The sequence below is a fragment of the Ovis canadensis genome, chromosome 8 (assembly GCF_042477335.2).
Source record: "Ovis canadensis isolate MfBH-ARS-UI-01 breed Bighorn chromosome 8, ARS-UI_OviCan_v2, whole genome shotgun sequence".
NCBI classification, from domain to species: Eukaryota; Metazoa; Chordata; class Mammalia; order Artiodactyla; family Bovidae; genus Ovis; species Ovis canadensis.
This window is the reverse complement of record NC_091252.1, coordinates 2,052,957-2,071,636: the sequence shown is the minus strand read 5'-3', so window position 1 is coordinate 2,071,636 and position 18,680 is coordinate 2,052,957.

The following is an 18,680-nucleotide window of genomic DNA, read 5'->3' as shown; positions in this document are numbered from 1 at the left end:
GATTTTCTCGAGTTGCGGCAGGTCCTCTCGACTTACGACGGGGACCTCAGGGACCCGCTCTGGTGGCCTCAGGAAATGCCAGTCCCCATGCGAGTTCCTCGGGGGCCTCTCGGGATTCCTCTCCCGTCGATGCCGGGGCCTAAGACCTTGTGTGGAGTTGGGGCCGGAACCTGAGGATTCCTCTCCAGTGCTGACATGGATCTTGGGGTACTTCTGGAGTCTCCCCAGGGGAGTCAGTCCTCGTCTCGAATGCGGGCATGCACTTGCGCTTTCCTCCAGAGCGGTAGCAGCAGTGTCACGCAGTCCGCCGCGTGGATCAAAGGATCTATGGTTTTCCCTCGAGTCTTTCCCACGAGGCTTTCCCACGAGGCTTTCCCACAGGGCTGTCCCACGTGCACACGTGGTGGGAGTCGATCCTCGGCTTGAACGTCAAGGCAGTGCAGGGAAAACAGGTTCCTCTGGAATGGACTGACACATCTGGGGGACTCTTGGAATGGTGGCACGACCCTGGAGTTCCTCTCGCCTTTCCTGTGGAGAGCGCCTCCTCTTGAGATGCGACGGGAACGCCGGGAATTCTTTCCCTACGAAACAGGGAAAGGATCCCTCATCTCGAGCTAGGAGGCGGAAACGGGGCTCCCCTTGATGTGTGCGGGACCCCACGTGCTTCCTCTCGAGTGGAGACGGGTATGTCGGGGAACTTCTTGAGTTGCAGCAAGGGTGTGAAGGACCCTTTGGAAGTTCCAGTGGTTAGACGTGATTAGCCTCAAGAAGCCTCAGCGGAAATGGGCCTCATCTCGCCTGGAGGGCAAAACCTCCTGGATTTTCTCGAGTTGCGGCAGGTGCTCTCGACTTACGACGGGGAACTCAGGGACCCGCTCTGGTGGCCTCAGGAAAGGCCAGTCCCCATGCGAGTTCCTCGGGGGCCTCTCGGGATTCCTCTCCCGTCGAAGCCGGGGCCTAAGACCTTGTGTGGAGTCGGGGCCGGAACCTGAGGATTCCTCTGCTTTGCTGACATGGATCTTGGGGTACTTCTGGAGTCTCCCCAGGGGAGTCAGTCCTCGTCTCGAATGCGGGCATGCACTTGCGCTTTCCTCCAGAGCGGTAGCAGCAGTGTCACGCAGTCCGCCGCGTGGATCAAAGGATCTATGGTTTTCCCTCGAGTCTTTCCAACGAGGCTTTCCCACGAGGCTTTACCACAGGGCTGTCCCAAGTGCACAAGTGGTGGGAGTGGATCCTCGGCTTGAACGTCAAGGCAGTGCAGGGAAAACAGGTTCCTCTGGAATGGACTGACACATCTGGGGGACTCTTGGAATGGTGGCACGACCCTGGAGTTCCTCTCGCCTTTCCTGTGGAGAGCGCCTCCTCTTGAGATGCGACGGGAACGCCGGGAATTCTTTCCCTACGAAACAGGAAAAGGATCCCTCATCTCGAGCTAGGAGGCGGAAACGGGGCTCCCCTGGATGTGTGCGGGACCCAACGTGATTCCTCTCGAGGGGAGACGGGTATGTCGGGGAACTTCTTGAGTTGCAGCAAGGGTGTGAAGGACCCTTTGGAAGTTCCAGTGGTTAGACGTGATTAGCCTCAAGAAGCCTCAGCGGAAATGGGCCTCATCTCGCCTGGAGGGCAAAACCTCCTGGATTTTCTCGAGTTGCGGCAGGTGCTCTCGACTTACGTCGGGGACCTCAGGGACCCGCTCTGGTGGCCTCAGGAAAGGCCAGTCCCCATGCGAGTTCCTCGGGGGCCTCTCGGGATTCCTCTCCCGTCCATGCCGGGGCCTAAGACCTTGTGTGGAGTCCGGGCCGGAACCTGAGGATTCCTCTCCAGTGCTGACATGGATCTTGGGGTACTTCTGGAGTCTCCCCAGGAGAGTCAGTCCTCGTCTCGAATGCGGGCATGCACTTGCGCTTCCCTCCAGAGCGGTAGCAGCAGTGTCACGCAGTCCGCCGCGTGGAACAAAGGATCTATGGTTTTCCCTCGAGTCTTCCCCACGAGGCTTTCCCACGAGGCTTTCCCACAGGGCTGTCCCACGTGCACACGTGGTGGGAGTCTATCCTCGGCTTGAACGTCAAGGCAGTGCAGGGAAAACAGGTTCCTCTGGAATGGACTGACACATCTGGGGGTCTCTTGGAATGGTGCCACGACCCTTGAGTTCCTCTCGCCTTTCCTGTGGAGAGCGCCTCCTCTTGAGATGCGACGGGAACGCCGGGAATTCTTTCCCTACGAAACAGGGAAAGGATCACTCATCTCGAGCTAGGAGGCGGAAACGGGGCTCCCCTGGATGTGTGCGGGACCCCACGTGCTTCCTCTCGAGTGGAGACGGGTATGTCGCGGAACTGCTTGAGTTGCAGCAAGGGTGTGAAAGACCCTTTGGAAGTTCCAGTGGTTAGATGTGATTGGCCTCGAGAAGCCTCAGCGGAAATGGGCCTCATCTCGCCTGGAGGGCAAAACCTCCTGGATTTTCTCGAGTGTGGCAGGTGCTCTCGACTTACGACGGGGACCTCAGGGACCTGTTCTGGTGGCCTCAGGAAAGGCCAGTCCCCATGCGAGTTCCTCGGGGGCCTCTCGGCATTCCTCTCCCGTCGATGCCGGGGCCTAAGACCTTGTGTGGAGTCGGGGCCGGAACCTGAGGATTCCTCTCCAGTGCTGACATGGATCTTGGGGTACTTCTGGAGTCTCCCCAGGGGAGTCAGTCCTCGTCTCGAATGCGGGCATGCACTTGCGCTTTCCTCCAGAGCGGTAGCAGCAGTGTCACGCAGTTGGCCGCGTGGATCAAAGGATCTATGGTTTTCCCTCGAGTCTTTCCCACGAAGCTTTCCCACGAGGCTTTCCCACAGGGCTGTCCCACGTGCACACGTGGTGGGAGTCGATCCTCGGCTTGAACGTCAAGGCAGTGCAGGGAAAACAGGTTCCTCTGGAATGGACTGACACATCTGGGGACTCTTGGAATGGTGGCACGACCCTGGAGTTCCTCTCGCCTTTCCTGTGGAGAGCGCCTCCTCTTGAGATGCGACGGGAACGCCGGGAATTCTTTCCCTACGAAACAGGGAAAGGATCCCTCATCTCGAGCTAGGAGGCGGAAACGGGGCTCCCCTGGATGTGTGCGGGACCCCACGTGCTTCCTCTCGAGTGGAGACGGGTATGTCGGGGAACTTCTTGAGTTGCAGCAAGGGTGTGAAGGACCCTTTGGAAGTTCCAGTGGTTAGACGTGATTAGCCTCGAGAAGCCTCAGCGGAAATGGGCCTCATCTCGCCTGGAGGGCAAAACCTCCTGGATTTTCTCGAGTTGCGGCAGGTGCTCTCGACTTACGACGGGGACCTCAGGGACCCGCTCTGGTGGCCTCAGGAAAGGCCAGTCCCCATGCGAGTTCCTCGGGGGCCTCTCGGGATTCCTCTCCCGTCGATGCCGGGGCCTAAGACCTTGTGTGGAGTCGGGGCCGGAACCTGAGGATTCCTCTCCAGTGCTGACATGGATCTTGGGGTACTTCTGGAGTCTCCCCAGGGGAGTCAGTCCTCGTCTCGAATGCGGGCATGCACTTGCGCTTCCCTCCAGAGCGGTAGCAGCAGTGTCTCGCAGTCCGCCGCGTGGATCAAAGGATCTATGGTTTTCCCTCGAGTCTTTCCCACGAGGCTTTCCCACGAGGCTTTCCCACAGGGCTGTCCCACGTGCACACGTGGTGGGAGTCGATCCTCGGCTTGAACGTCAAGGCAGTGCAGGGAAAACAGGTTCCTCTGGAATGGACTGACACATCTGGGGGACTCTTGGAATGGTGGCACGACCCTGGAGTTCCTCTCGCCTTTCCTGTGGAGAGCGCCTCCTCTTGAGATGCGACGGGAACGCCGGGAATTCTTTCCCTACGAAACAGGGAAAGGATCCCTCATCTCGAGCTAGGAGGCGGAAACGGGGCTCCCCTGGATGTGTGCGGGACCCCACGTGCTTCCTCTCGAGTGGAGACGGGTATGTCGGGGAACTTCTTGAGTTGCAGCAAGGGTGTGAAGGACCCTTTGGAAGTTCCAGTGGTTAGACGTGATTAGCCTCGAGAAGCCTCAGCGGAAATGGGCCTCATCTCGCCTGGAGGGCAAAACCTCCTGGATTTTCTCGAGTTGCGGCAGGTGCTCTCGACTTACGACGGGGACGTCAGGGACCCGCTCTGGTGGCCTCAGGAAAGGCCAGTCCCCATGCGAGTTCCTCGGGGGCCTCTCGGGATTCCTCTCCCATCGATGCCGGGGCCTAAGACCTTGTGTGGAGTCGGGGCCGGAACCTGAGGATTCCTCTCCAGTGCTGACATGGATCTTGGGGTACTTCTGGAGTCTCCCCAGGGGAGTCAGTCCTCGTCTCGAATGCGGGCATGCACTTGCGCTTTCCTCCAGAGCGGTAGCAGCAGTGTCACGCAGTCCGCCGCGTGGATCAAAGGATCTATGGTTTTCCCTCGAGTCTTTCCCACGAGGCTTTCCCACGAGGCTTTCCCACAGGGCTGTCCCAAGTGCACACGTGGTGGGAGTGGATCCTCGGCTTGAACGTCAAGGCAGTGCAGGGAAAACAGGTTCCTCTGGAATGGACTGACACATCTGGGGGACTCTTGGAATGGTGGCACGACCCTGGAGTTCCTCTCGCCTATCCTGTGGAGAGCGCCTCCTCTTAGATGCGACGGGAACGCCGGGAATTCTTTCCCTACGAAACAGGAAAAGGATCCCTCATCTCGAGCTAGGAGGCGGAAACGGGGCTCCCCTGGATGTGTGCGGGACCCCACGTGCTTCCTCTCGAGTGGAGACGGGTATGTCGGGGAACTTCTTGAGTTGCAGCAAGGGTGTGAAGGACCCTTTGGAAGTTCCAGTGGTTAGACGTGATTGGCCTCAAGAAGCCTCAGCGGAAATGGGCCTCATCTCGCCTGGAGGGCAAAACCTCCTGGATTTTCTCGAGTTGCGGCAGGTGCTCTCGACTTACGTCGGGGACCTCAGGGACCCGCTCTGGTGGCCTCAGGAAAGGCCAGTCCCCAGGCGAGTTCCTCGGGGGCCTCTCGGGATTCCTCTCCCGTCCATGCCGGGGCCTAAGACCTTGTGTGGAGTCGGGACCGGAACCTGAGGATTCCTCTCCAGTGCTGACATGGATCTTGGGGTACTTCTGGAGTCTCCCCAGGGGAGTCAGTCCTCGTCTCGAATGCGGGCATGCACTTGCGCTTCCCTCCAGAGCGGTAGCAGCAGTGTCACGCAGTCCGCCGCGTTGATCAAAGGATCTATGGTTTTCCCTCGAGTCTTTCCCACGAGGCTTTCCCACGAGGCTTTCCCACAGGGCTGTCCCACGTGCACACATGGTGGGAGTCTATCCTCGGCTTGAACGTCAAGGCAGTGCAGGGAAAACAGGTTCCTCTGGAATGGACTGACACATCTGGGGGTCTCTTGGAATGGTGCCACGACCCTGGAGTTCCTCTCGCCTTTCCTGTGGAGAGCGCCTCCTCTTGAGATGCGACGGGAACGCCGGGAATTCTTTCCCTACGAAACAGGGAAAGGATCACTCATCTCGAGCTAGGAGGCGGAAACGGGGCTCCCCTGGATGTGTGCGGGACCCCACGTGCTTCCTCTCGAGTGGAGACGGGTATGTCGGGGAACTTCTTGAGTTGCAGCAAGGGTGTGAAGGACCCTTTGGAAGTTCCAGTGGTTAGACGTGATTAGCCTCGAGAAGCCTCAGCGGAAATGGGCCTCATCTCGCCTGGAGGGCAAAACCTCCTGGATTTTCTCGAGTTGCGGCAGGTGCTCTCGACTTACGACGGGGACCTCAGGGACCCGCTCTGGTGGCCTCAGGAAAGGCCAGTCCCCATGCGAGTTCCTCGGGGGCCTCTCGGCATTCCTCTCCCGTCGATGCCGGGGCCTAAGACCTTGTGTGGACTCGGGGCCGGAACCTGAGGATTCCTCTCCAGTGCTGACATGGATCTTGGGGTACTTCTGGAGTCTCCCCAGGGGAGTCAGTCCTCGTCTCGAATGCGGGCATGCACTTCCGTTTTCCTCCAGAGCGGTAGCAGCAGTGTCACGCAGTCCACCGCGTGGATCAAAGGATCTATGGTTTTCCCTCGAGTCTTTCCCACGAGGCTTTCCCACGAGGCTTTCCCACAGGGCTGTCCCACGTGCACACGTGGTGGGAGTCGATCCTCGGCTTGAACGTCAAGGCAGTGCAGGGAAAACAGGTTCCTCTGGAATGGACTGACACATCTGGGGGACTCTTGGAATGGTGGCACGACCCTGGAGTTCCTCTCGCCTTTCCTGTGGAGAGCGCCTCCTCTTGAGATGCGACGGGAACGCCGGGAATTCTTTCCCTACGAAACAGGGAAAGGATCCCTCATCTCGAGCTAGGAGGCGGAAACGGGGCTCCCCTGGATGTGTGCGGGACCCCACGTGCTTCCTCTCGAGTGGAGACGGGTATGTCGGGGAACTTCTTGAGTTGCAGCAAGGGTGTGAAGCACCCTTTGGAAGTTCCAGTGGTTAGACGTGATTAGCCTCGAGAAGCCTCAGCGGAAATGGGCCTCATCTCGCCTGGAGGGCAAAACCTCCTGGATTTCCTCGAGTTGCGGCAGGTGCTCTCGACTTACGACGGGGACCTCAGGGACCCGCTCTGGTGGCCTCAGGAAAGGCCAGTCCCCATGCGAGTTCCTCGGGGGCCTCTCGGGATTCCTCTCCCGTCGATGCCGGGGCCTAAGACCTTGTGTGGAGTCGGGGCCGGAACCTGAGGATTCCTCTCCAGTGCTGACATGGATCTTGGGGTACTTCTGGAGTCTCCCCAGGGGAGTCAGTCCTCGTCTCGAATGCGGGCATGCACTTGCGCTTTCCTCCAGAGCGGTAGCAGCAGTGTCACGCAGTCCGCCGCGTGGATCAAAGGATCTATGGTTTTCCCTCGAGTCTTTCCCACGAGGCTTTCCCACGAGGCTTTCCCACAGGGCTGTCCCATGTGCACACGTGGTGGGAGTGGATCCTCGGCTTGAACGTCAAGGCAGTGCAGGGAAAACAGGTTCCTCTGGAATGGACTGACACATCTGGGGGACTCTTGGAATGGTGGCACGACCCCGGAGTTCCTCTCGCCTTTCCTGTGGAGAGCGCCTCCTCTTGAGATGCGACGGGAACGCCGGGAATTCTTTCCCTACGAAACAGGGAAAGGATCCCTCATCTCGAGCTAGGAGGCGGAAACGGGGCTCCCCTGGATGTGTGCGGGACCCCACGTGCTTCCTCTCGAGTGGAGACGGGTATGTCGGGGAACTTCTTGAGTTGCAGCAAGGGTGTGAAGGACCCTTTGGAAGTTCCAGTGGTTAGACGTGATTAGCCTCGAGAAGCCTCAGCGGAAATGGGCCTCATCTCGCCTGGAGGGCAAAACCTCCTGGATTTTCTCGAGTTGCGGCAGGTGCTCTCGACTTACGACGGGGACCTCAGGGACCCGCTCTGGTGGCCTCAGGAAAGGCCAGTCCCCATGCGAGTTCCTCGGGGTCCTCTCGGGATTCCTCTCCCGTCGATGCCGGGGCCTAAGACCTTGTGTGGAGTCGGGGCCGGAACCTGAGGATTCCTCTCCAGTGCTGACATGGATCTTGGGGTACTTCTGGAGTCTCCCCAGGGGAGTCAGTCCTCGTCTCGAATGCGGGCATGCACTTGCGCTTTCCTCCAGAGCGGTAGCAGCAGTGTCACGCAGTCCGCCGCGTGGATCAAAGGATCTATGGTTTTCCCTCGAGTCTTTCCCACGAGGCTTTCCCACGAGGCTTTCCCACAGGGCTGTCCCACGTGCACACGTTGTGGGAGTCGATCCTCGGCTTGAACGTCAAGGCAGTGCAGGGAATACAGGTTCCTCTGGAATGGACTGACACATCTGGGGGACTCTTGGAATGGTGGCACGACCCTGGAGTTCCTCTCGCCTTTCCTGTGGAGAGCGCCTCCTCTTGAGATGCGACGGGAACGCCGGGAATTCTTTCCCTACGAAACAGGGAAAGGATCCCTCATCTCGAGCTAGGAGGCGGAAACGGGGCTCCCCTGGATGTGTGCGGAACCCCACGTGCTTCCTCTCGAGTGGAGACGGGTATGTCGGGGAACTTCTTGAGTTGCAGCAAGGGTGTGAAGGACCCTTTGTAAGTTCCAGTGGTTAGACGTGATTAGCCTCGAGAAGCCTCAGCGGAAATGGGCCTCATCTCGCCTGGAGGGCAAAACCTCCTGGATTTTCTCGAGTTGCGTCAGGTGCTCTCGACTTACGACGGGGACCTCAGGGACCCGCTCTGGTGGCCTCAGGAAAGGCCAGTCCCCATGCGAGTTCCTCGGGGGCCTCTCGGGATTCCACTCCCGTCGATGCCGGGGCCTAAGACCTTGTGTGGAGTCGGGGCCCGAACCTGAGGATTCCTCTCCAGTGCTGACATGGATCTTGGGGTACTTCTGGAGTCTCCCCAGGGGAGTCAGTCCTCGTCTCGAATGCGGGCATGCACTTGCGCTTTCCTCCAGAGCGGTAGCAGCAGTGTCACGCAGTCCGCCGCGTGGATCAAAGGATCTATGGTTTTCCCTCGAGTCTTTCCCACGAGGCTTTCCCACGAGGCTTTCCCACAGGGCTGTCCCACGTGCACACGTGGTGGGAGTGGATCCTCGGCTTGAACGTCAAGGCAGTGCAGGGAAAACAGGTTCCTCTGGAATGGACTGACACATCTGGGGGACTCTTGGAATGGTGGCACGACCCTGGAGTTCCTCTCGCCTTTCCTGTGGAGAGCGCCTCCTCTTGAGATGCGACGGGAACGCCGGGAATTCTTTCCCTACGAAACAGGGAAAGGATCCCTCATCTCGAGCTAGGAGGCGGAAACGGGGCTCCCCTGGATGTGTGCGGGACCCCACGTGCTTCCTCTCGAGTGGAGACGGGTATGTCGGGGAACTTCTTGAGTTGCAGCTAGGGTGTGAAGGACCCTTTGGAAGTTCCAGTGGTTAGACGTGATTAGCCTCGAGAAGCCTCAGCGGAAATGGGCCTCATCTCGCCTGGAGGGCAAAACCTCCTGGATTTTCCTGAGTTGCGGCAGGTGCTCTTGACTTACGACGGGGACCTCAGGGACCCGCTCTGGTGGCCTCAGGAAAGGCCAGTCCCCATGCGAGTTCCTTGGGGGCCTCTCGGGATTCCTCTCCCGTCGATGCCGGGGCCTAAGACCTTGTGTGGAGTCGGGGCCGGAACCTGAGGATTCCTCTCCAGTGCTGACATGGATCTTGGGGTAATTCTGGAGTGTCCACAAGGGAGTCAGTCCTCGTCTCGAATGCGGGCATGCACTTGCGCTTTCCTCCAGAGCGGTAGCAGCAGTGTCACGCAGTCCGCCGCGTGGATCAAAGGATCTATGGTTTTCCCTCGAGTCTTTCCCACGAGGCTTTCCCACGAGGCTTTCCCACAGGGCTGTCCCACGTGCACACGTCGTGGGAGTGGATCCTCGGCTTGAACGTCAAGGCAGTGCAGGGAAAACAGGTTCCTCTGGAATGGACTGACACATCTGGGGACTCTTGGAATGGTGGCCCGACCCTGGAGTTCCTCTCGCCTTTCCTGTGGAGAGCGCCTCCTCTTGAGATGCGACGGGAACGCCGGGAATTCTTTCCCTACGAAACAGGGAAAGGATCCCTCATCTCGAGCTAGGAGGCGGAAACGGGGCTCCCCTGGATGTGTGCGGGACCCCACGTGCTTCCTCTCGAGTGGAGACGGGTATGTCGGGGAACTTCTTGAGTTGCAGCTAGGGTGTGAAGGACCCTTTGGAAGTTCCAGTGGTTAGACGTGATTAGCCTCGAGAAGCCTCAGCGGAAATGGGCCTCATCTCGCCTGGAGGGCAAAACCTCCTGGATTTTCCTGAGTTGCGGCAGGTGCTCTCGACTTACGACAGGGACCTCAGGGACCCGCTCTGGTGGCCTCAGGAAAGGCCAGTCCCCATGCGAGTTCCTTGGGGGCCTCTCGGGATTCCTCTCCCGTCGATGCCGGGGCCTAAGACCTTGTGTGGAGTCGGGGCCGGAACCTGAGGATTCCTCTCCAGTGCTGACATGGATCTTGGGGTACTTCTGGAGTCTCCCCAGGGGAGTCAGTCCTCGTCTCGAATGCGGGCATGCACTTGCGCTTTCCTCCAGAGCGGTAGCAGCAGTGTCACGCAGTCCGCCGCGTGGATCAAAGGATCTATGGTTTTCCCTCGAGTCTTTCCCACGAGGCTTTCCCACGAGGCTTTCCCACAGGGCTGTCCCACGTGCACACGTGTTGGGAGTCGATCCTCGGCTTGAACGTCAAGGCAGTGCAGGGAAAACAGGTTCCTCTGGAATGGACTGACACATCTGGGGGACTCTTGGAATGGTGGCACGACCCTGGAGTTCCTCTCGCCTTTCCTGTGGAGAGCGCCTCCTCTTGAGATGCGACGGGAACGCCGGGAATTCTTTCCCTACCAAACAGGGAAAGGATCCCTCATCTCGAGCTAGGAGGCGGAAACGGGGCTCCCCTGGATGTGTGCGGGACCCCAAGTGCTTCCTCTCGAGTGGAGACGGGTATGTCGGGGAACATCTTGAGATGCAGCAAGGGTGTGAAGGACCCTTTGGAAGTTCCAGTGGTTAGACGTGATTAGCCTCGAGAAGCCTCAGCGGAAATGGGCCTCATCTCGCCTGGAGGGCAAAACCTCCTGGATTTTCTCGAGTTGCGGCCGGTGCTCTCGACTTACGACGGGGACCTCAGGGACCCGCTCTGGTGGCCTCAGGAAAGGCCAGTCCCCATGCGAGTTCCTCGGGGGCCTCTCGGGATTCCTCTCCCATCGATGCCGGGGCCTAAGACATTGTGTGGAGTCGGGGCCGGAACCTGAGGATTCCTCTCCAGTGCTGACATGGATCTTGGGGTACTCCTGGAGTCTCCCCAGGGGAGTCAGTCCTCGTCTCGAATGCGGGCATGCACTTGCGCTTTCCTCTAGAGCGGTAGCAGCAGTGTCACGCAGTCCGCCGCGTGGATCAAAGGATCTATGGTTTTCCCTCGAGTCTTTCCCACGAGGCTTTCCCACGAGGCTTTCCCACAGGGCTGTCCCACGTGTACACGTGGTGGGAGTCGAACCTCGGCTTGAACGTCAAGGCAGTGCAGGGAAAACAGGTTCCTCTGGAATGGACTGACACATCTGGGGGACTCTTGGAATGGTGGCACGACCCTGGAGTTCCTCTCGCCTTTCCTGTGGAGAGCGCCTCCTCTTGAGATGCGACGGGAACGCCGGGAATTCTTTCCCTACGAAACAGGGAAAGGATCCCTCATCTCGAGCTAGGAGGCGGAAACGGGGCTCCCCTGGATGTGTGCGGGACCCCACGTGCTTCCTCTCGAGTGGAGACGGGTATGTCGGGGAACTTCTTGAGTTGCATCAAGGGTGTGAAGGACTCTTTGGAAGTTCCAGTGGTTAGACGTGATTAGCCTCGAGAAGCCTCAGCGGAAATGGGCCTCATTTCGCCTGGAGGGCAAAACCTCCTGGATTTTCTCGAGTTGCGGCAGGTGCTGTCGACTTACGACGGGGACCTCAGGGACCCGCTCTGGTGGCCTCAGGAAAGGCCAGTCCCCATGCGAGTTCCTCGGGGGCGTCTCGGGATTCCTCTCCCGTCGATGCCGGGGCCTAAGACCTTGTGTGGAGGCGGGGCCGGAACCTGAGGATTCCTCTCCAGTGCTGACATGGATCTTGGGGTACTTCTGGAGTCTCCCCAGGGGAGTCAGTCCTCGTCTCGAATGCGGGCATGCACTTGCGCTTTCCTCCAGAGCGGTAGCAGCAGTGTCACGCAGTCCGCCGCGTGGATCAAAGGATCTATGGTTTTCCCTCGAGTCTTTCCCACGAGGCTTTCCCACGAGGCTTTCCCACAGGGCTGTCCCACGTTCACACGTGGTGGGAGTCGATCCTCGGCTTGAACGTCAAGGCAGTGCAGGGAAAACAGGTTCCTCTGGAATGGACTGACACATCTGGGGGACTCTTGGAATGGTGGCACGACCCTGGAGTTCCTCTCGCCTTTCCTGTGGAGAGCGCCTCCTCTTGAGATGCGACGGGAACGCCGGGAATTCTTTCCCTACGAAACAGGGAAAGGATCCCTCATCTCGAGCTAGGAGGCGGAAACGGGGCTCCCCTGGATGTGTGCGGGACCCCACGTGCTTCCTCTCGAGTGGAGACGGGTATGTCGGGGAACTTCTTGAGTTGCAGCAAGGGTGTGAAGGACCCTTTGGAAGTTCCAGTGGTTAGACGTGATTAGCCTCGAGAAGCCTCAGCGGAAATGGGCCTCATCTCGCCTGGAGGGCAAAACCTCCTGGATTTTCTCGAGTTGCGGCAGGTGCTCTCGACTTACGACGGGGACCTCAGGGACCCGCTCTGGTGGCCTCAGGAAAGGCCAGTCCCCATGCGAGTTCCTCGGGGGCCTCTCGGGATTCCTCTCCCGTCGATGCCGGGGCCTAAGACCTTGTGTGGAGTCGGGGCCGGAACCTGAGGATTCCTCTCCAGTGCTGACATGGATCTTGGGGTACTTCTGGAGTCTCCCCAGGGGAGTCACTCCTCGTCTCGAATGCGGGCATGCACTTGCGCTTTCCTCCAGAGTGGTAGCAGCAGTGTCACGCAGTCTGCCGCGTGGATCAAAGGATCTATGGTTTTCCCTCGAGTCTTTCCCACGAGGCTTTCCCACGAGGCTTTCCCACACGGCTGTCCCACGTGCACACGTGGTGGGAGTCGATCCTCGGCTTGAACGTCAAGGCAGTGCAGGGAAAACAGGTTCCTCTGGAATGGACTGACACATCTGGGGGACTCTTGGAATGGTGGCACGACCCTGGAGTTCCTCTCGCCTTTCCTGTGGAGAGCGCCTCCTCTTGAGATGCGACGGGAACGCCGGGAATTCTTTCCCTACGAAACAGGGAAAGGATCCCTCATCTCGAGCTAGGAGGCGGAAACGGGGCTCCCCTGGATGTGTGCGGGACCCCACGTGCTTCCTCTCGAGTGGAGACGGGTATGTCGGGGAACTTCTTGAGTTGCAGCAAGGGTGTGAAGGACTCTTTGGAAGTTCCAGTGGTTAGACGTGATTAGCCTCGAGAAGCCTCAGCGGAAATGGGCCTCATCTCGCCTGGAGGGCAAAACCTCCTGGATTTTCTCGAGTTGCGGCAGGTGCTGTCGACTTACGACGGGGACCTCAGGGACCCGCTCTGGTGGCCTCAGGAAGGGCCAGTCCCCATGCGAGTTCCTCGGGGGCGTCTCGGGATTCCTCTCCCGTCGATGCCGGGGCCTAAGACCTTGTGTGGAGTCGGGGCCGGAACCTGAGGATTCCTCTCCAGTGCTGACATGGATCTTGTGGTACTTCTGGAGTCTCCCCAGGGGAGTCAGTCCTCGTCTCGAATGCGGGCATGCACTTGCGCTTTCCTCCAGAGCGGTAGCAGCAGTGTCACGCAGTCCGCCGCGTGGATCAAAGGATCTATGGTTTTCCCTCGAGTCTTTCCCACGAGGCTTTCCCACGAGGCTTTCCCACAGGGCTGTCCCACGTGCACACGTGGTGGGAGTCGATCCTCGGCTTGAACGTCAAGGCAGTGCAGGGAAAACAGGTTCCTCTGGAATGGACTGACACATCTGGGGGACTCTTGGAATGGTGGCACGACCCTGGAGTTCCTATCGCCTTTCCTGTGGAGAGCGCCTCCTCTTGAGATGCGACGGGAACGCCGGGAATTCTTTCCCTACGAAACAGGGAAAGGATCCCTCATCCTGAGCTAGGAGGCGGAAACGGGTCTCCCCTGGATGTGTGCGGGACCCCACGTGCTTCCTCTCGAATGGAGACGGGTATGTCGGGGAACTTCGGGAGTTGCAGCAAGGGTGTGAAGGACCCTTTGGAAGTTCCAGTTGTTAGACGTGATTAGCCTCGAGAAGCCTCAGCGGAAATGGGCCTCATCTCTCCTGGAGGACAAAACCTCCTGGATTTTCTCGAGTTGCGGCAGGTGCTGTCGACTTACGACGGGGACCTCAGGGACCCGCTCTGGTGGCCTCAGGAAAGGCCAGTCCCCATGCGAGTTCCTCGGGGGCGTCTCGGGATTCCTCTCCCGTCGATGCCGGGGCCTAAGACCTTGTGTGGAGTCGGGGCCGGAACCTGAGGATTCCTCTCCAGTGCTGACATGGATCTTGGGGTACTTCTGGAGTCTCCCCAGGGGAGTCAGTCCTCGTCTCGAATGCGGGCATGCACTTGCGCTTTCCTCCAGAGCGGTAGCAGCAGTGTCACGCAGTCCGCCGCGTGGATCAAAGGATCTATGGTTTTCCCTCGAGTCTTTCCCACGAGGCTTTCCCACGAGGCTTTCCCACAGGGCTGTCCCACGTGCACACGTGGTGGGAGTCGATCCTCGGCTTGAACGTCAAGGCAGTGCAGGGAAAACAGGTTCCTCTGGAATGGACTGACACATCTGGGGGACTCTTGGAATGGTGGCACGACCCTGGAGTTCCTCTCGCCTTTCCTGTGGAGAGCGCCTCCTCTTGAGATGCGACGGGAACGCCGGGAATTCTTTCCCTACGAAACAGGGAAAGGATCCCTCATCTCGAGCTAGGAGGCGGAAACGGGGCTCCCCTGGATGTGTGCGGGACCCCACGTGCTTCCTCTCGAGTGGAGACGGGTATGTCGGGGAACTTCTTGAGTTGCAGCAAGGGTGTGAAGGACCCTTTGGAAGTTCCAGTGGTTAGACGTGATTAGCCTCGAGAAGCCTCAGCGGAAATGGGCCTCATCTCGCCTGGAGGGCAAAACCTCCTGGATTTTCTCGAGTTGCGGCAGGTGCTCTCGACTTACGACGGGGACCTCGGGGACCCGCTCTGGTGGCCTCAGGAAAGGCCAGTCCCCATGCGAGTTCCTCGGGGGCCTCTCGGGATTCCTCTCCCGTCGATGCCGGGGCCTAAGACCTTGTGTGGAGTCGGGGCCGGAACCTGAGGATTCCTCTCCAGTGCTGACATGGATCTTGGGGTACTTCTGGAGTCTCCCCAGGGGAGTCACTCCTCGTCTCGAATGCGGGCATGCACTTGCGCTTTCCTCCAGAGCGGTAGCAGCAGTGTCACGCAGTCCGCCGCGTGGATCAAAGGATCTATGGTTTTCCCTCGAGTCTTTCCCACGAGAATTTCCCACGAGGCTTTCCCACACGGCTGTCCCACGTGCACACGTGGTGGGAGTCGATCCTCGGCTTGAACGTCAAGGCAGTGCAGGGAAAACAGGTTCCTCTGGAAAGGACTGACACATCTGGGGGACTCTTGGAATGGTGGCACGACCCTGGAGTTCCTCTCGCCTTTCCTGTGGAGAGCGCCTCCTCTTGAGATGCGACGGGAACGCCGGGAATACTTTCCCTACGAAACAGGGAAAGGATCCCTCATCTCGAGCTAGGAGGCGGAAACGGGGCTCCCCTGGATGTGTGCGGGACCCCACGTGCTTCCTCTCGAGTGGAGACGGGTATGTCGGGGAACTTCTTGAGTTGCAGCAAGGGTGTGAAGGACCCTTTGGAAGTTCCAGTGGTTAGACGTGATTAGCCTCGAGAAGCCTCAGGGGAAATGGGCCTCATCTCGCCTGGAGGGCAAAACCTCCTGGATTTTCTCGAGTTGCGGCAGGTGCTCTCGACTTACGACGGGGACCTCAGGGACCCGCTCTGGTGGCCTCAGGAAAGGCCAGTCCCCATGCGAGTTCCTCGGGGGCCTCTCGGGATTCCTCTCCCGTCGATGCCGGGGCCTAAGACCTTGTGTGGAGTCGGGGCCGGAACCTGAGGATTCCTCTCCAGTGCTGACATGGATCTTGGGGTACTTCTGGAGTCTAACCAGGGGAGTCAGTCCTCGTCTCGAATGCGGGCATCCACTTGCGCTTTCCTCCAGAGCGGTAGCAGCAGTTTCACGCAGTCCGCCGCGTGGATCAAAGGATCTATGGTTTTCCCTCGAGTCTTTCCCACGAGGCTTTCCCACGAGGCTTTCCCACAGGGCTGTCCCACGTGCACACGTGGTGGGAGTGGATCCTCGGCTTGAACGTCAAGGCAGTGCAGGGAAAACAGGTTCCTCTGGAATGGACTGACACATCTGGGGGACTCTTGGAATGGTGGCACGACCCTGGAGTTCCTCTCGCCTTTCCTGTGGAGAGCGCCTCCTCTTGAGATGCGACGGGAACGCCGGGAATTCTTTCCCTACGAAACAGGGAAAGGATCCCTCATCTCGAGCTAGGAGGCGGAAACGGGGCTCCCCTTGATGTGTGCGGGACCCCACGTGCTTCCTCTCGAGTGGAGACGGGTATGTCGGGGAACTTCTTGAGTTGCAGCAAGGGTGTGAAGGACCCTTTGGAAGTTCCAGTGGTTAGACGTGATTAGCCTCAAGAAGCCTCAGCGGAAATGGGCCTCATCTCGCCTGGAGGGCAAAACCTCCTGGATTTTCTCGAGTTGCGGCAGGTGCTCTCGACTTACGACGGGGACCTCAGGGACCCGCTCTGGTGGCCTCAGGAAAGGCCAGTCCCCATGCGAGTTCCTCGGGGGCCTCTCGGGATTCCTCTCCCGTCGAAGCCGGGGCCTAAGACCTTGTGTGGAGTCGGGGCCGGAACCTGAGGATTCCTCTGCTTTGCTGACATGGATCTTGGGGTACTTCTGGAGTCTCCCCAGGGGAGTCAGTCCTCGTCTCGAATGCGGGCATGCACTTGCGCTTTCCTCCAGAGCGGTAGCAGCAGTGTCACGCAGTCCGCCGCGTGGATCAAAGGATCTATGGTTTTCCCTCGAGTCTTTCCAACGAGGCTTTCCCACGAGGCTTTACCACAGGGCTGTCCCAAGTGCACAAGTGGTGGGAGTGGATCCTCGGCTTGAACGTCAAGGCAGTGCAGGGAAAACAGGTTCCTCTGGAATGGACTGACACATCTGGGGGACTCTTGGAATGGTGGCACGACCCTGGAGTTCCTCTCGCCTTTCCTGTGGAGAGCGCCTCCTCTTGAGATGCGACGGGAACGCCGGGAATTCTTTCCCTACGAAACAGGAAAAGGATCCCTCATCTCGAGCTAGGAGGCGGAAACGGGGCTCCCCTGGATGTGTGCGGGACCCAACGTGATTCCTCTCGAGGGGAGACGGGTATGTCGGGGAACTTCTTGAGTTGCAGCAAGGGTGTGAAGGACCCTTTGGAAGTTCCAGTGGTTAGACGTGATTAGCCTCAAGAAGCCTCAGCGGAAATGGGCCTCATCTCGCCTGGAGGGCAAAACCTCCTGGATTTTCTCGAGTTGCGGCAGGTGCTCTCGACTTACGTCGGGGACCTCAGGGACCCGCTCTGGTGGCCTCAGGAAAGGCCAGTCCCCATGCGAGTTCCTCGGGGGCCTCTCGGGATTCCTCTCCCGTCCATGCCGGGGCCTAAGACCTTGTGTGGAGTCGGGGCCGGAACCTGAGGATTCCTCTCCAGTGCTGACATGGATCTTGGGGTACTTCTGGAGTCTCCCCAGGAGAGTCAGTCCTCGTCTCGAATGCGGGCATGCACTTGCGCTTCCCTCCAGAGCGGTAGCAGCAGTGTCACGCAGTCCGCCGCGTGGAACAAAGGATCTATGGTTTTCCCTCGAGTCTTCCCCACGAGGCTTTCCCACGAGGCTTTCCCACAGGGCTGTCCCACGTGCACACGTGGTGGGAGTCTATCCTCGGCTTGAACGTCAAGGCAGTGCAGGGAAAACAGGTTCCTCTGGAATGGACTGACACATCTGGGGGTCTCTTGGAATGGTGCCACGACCCTTGAGTTCCTCTCGCCTTTCCTGTGGAGAGCGCCTCCTCTTGAGATGCGACGGGAACGCCGGGAATTCTTTCCCTACGAAACAGGGAAAGGATCACTCATCTCGAGCTAGGAGGCGGAAACGGGGCTCCCCTGGATGTGTGCGGGACCCCACGTGCTTCCTCTCGAGTGGAGACGGGTATGTCGCGGAACTGCTTGAGTTGCAGCAAGGGTGTGAAAGACCCTTTGGAAGTTCCAGTGGTTAGATGTGATTGGCCTCGAGAAGCCTCAGCGGAAATGGGCCTCATCTCGCCTGGAGGGCAAAACCTCCTGGATTTTCTCGAGTGTGGCAGGTGCTCTCGACTTACGACGGGGACCTCAGGGACCTGTTCTGGTGGCCTCAGGAAAGGCCAGTCCCCATGCGAGTTCCTCGGGGGCCTCTCGGCATTCCTCTCCCGTCGATGCCGGGGCCTAAGACCTTGTGTGGAGTCGGGGCCGGAACCTGAGGATTCCTCTCCAGTGCTGACATGGATCTTGGGGTACTTCTGGAGTCTCCCCAGGGGAGTCAGTCCTCGTCTCGAATGCGGGCATGCACTTGCGCTTTCCTCCAGAGCGGTAGCAGCAGTGTCACGCAGTTGGCCGCGTGGATCAAAGGATCTATGGTTTTCCCTCGAGTCTTTCCCACGAAGCTTTCCCACGAGGCTTTCCCACAGGGCTGTCCCACGTGCACACGTGGTGGGAGTCGATCCTCGGCTTGAACGTCAAGGCAGTGCAGGGAAAACAGGTTCCTCTGGAATGGACTGACACATCTGGGGACTCTTGGAATGGTGGCACGACCCTGGAGTTCCTCTCGCCTTTCCTGTGGAGAGCGCCTCCTCTTGAGATGCGACGGGAACGCCGGGAATTCTTTCCCTACGAAACAGGGAAAGGATCCCTCATCTCGAGCTAGGAGGCGGAAACGGGGCTCCCCTGGATGTGTGCGGGACCCCACGTGCTTCCTCTCGAGTGGAGACGGGTATGT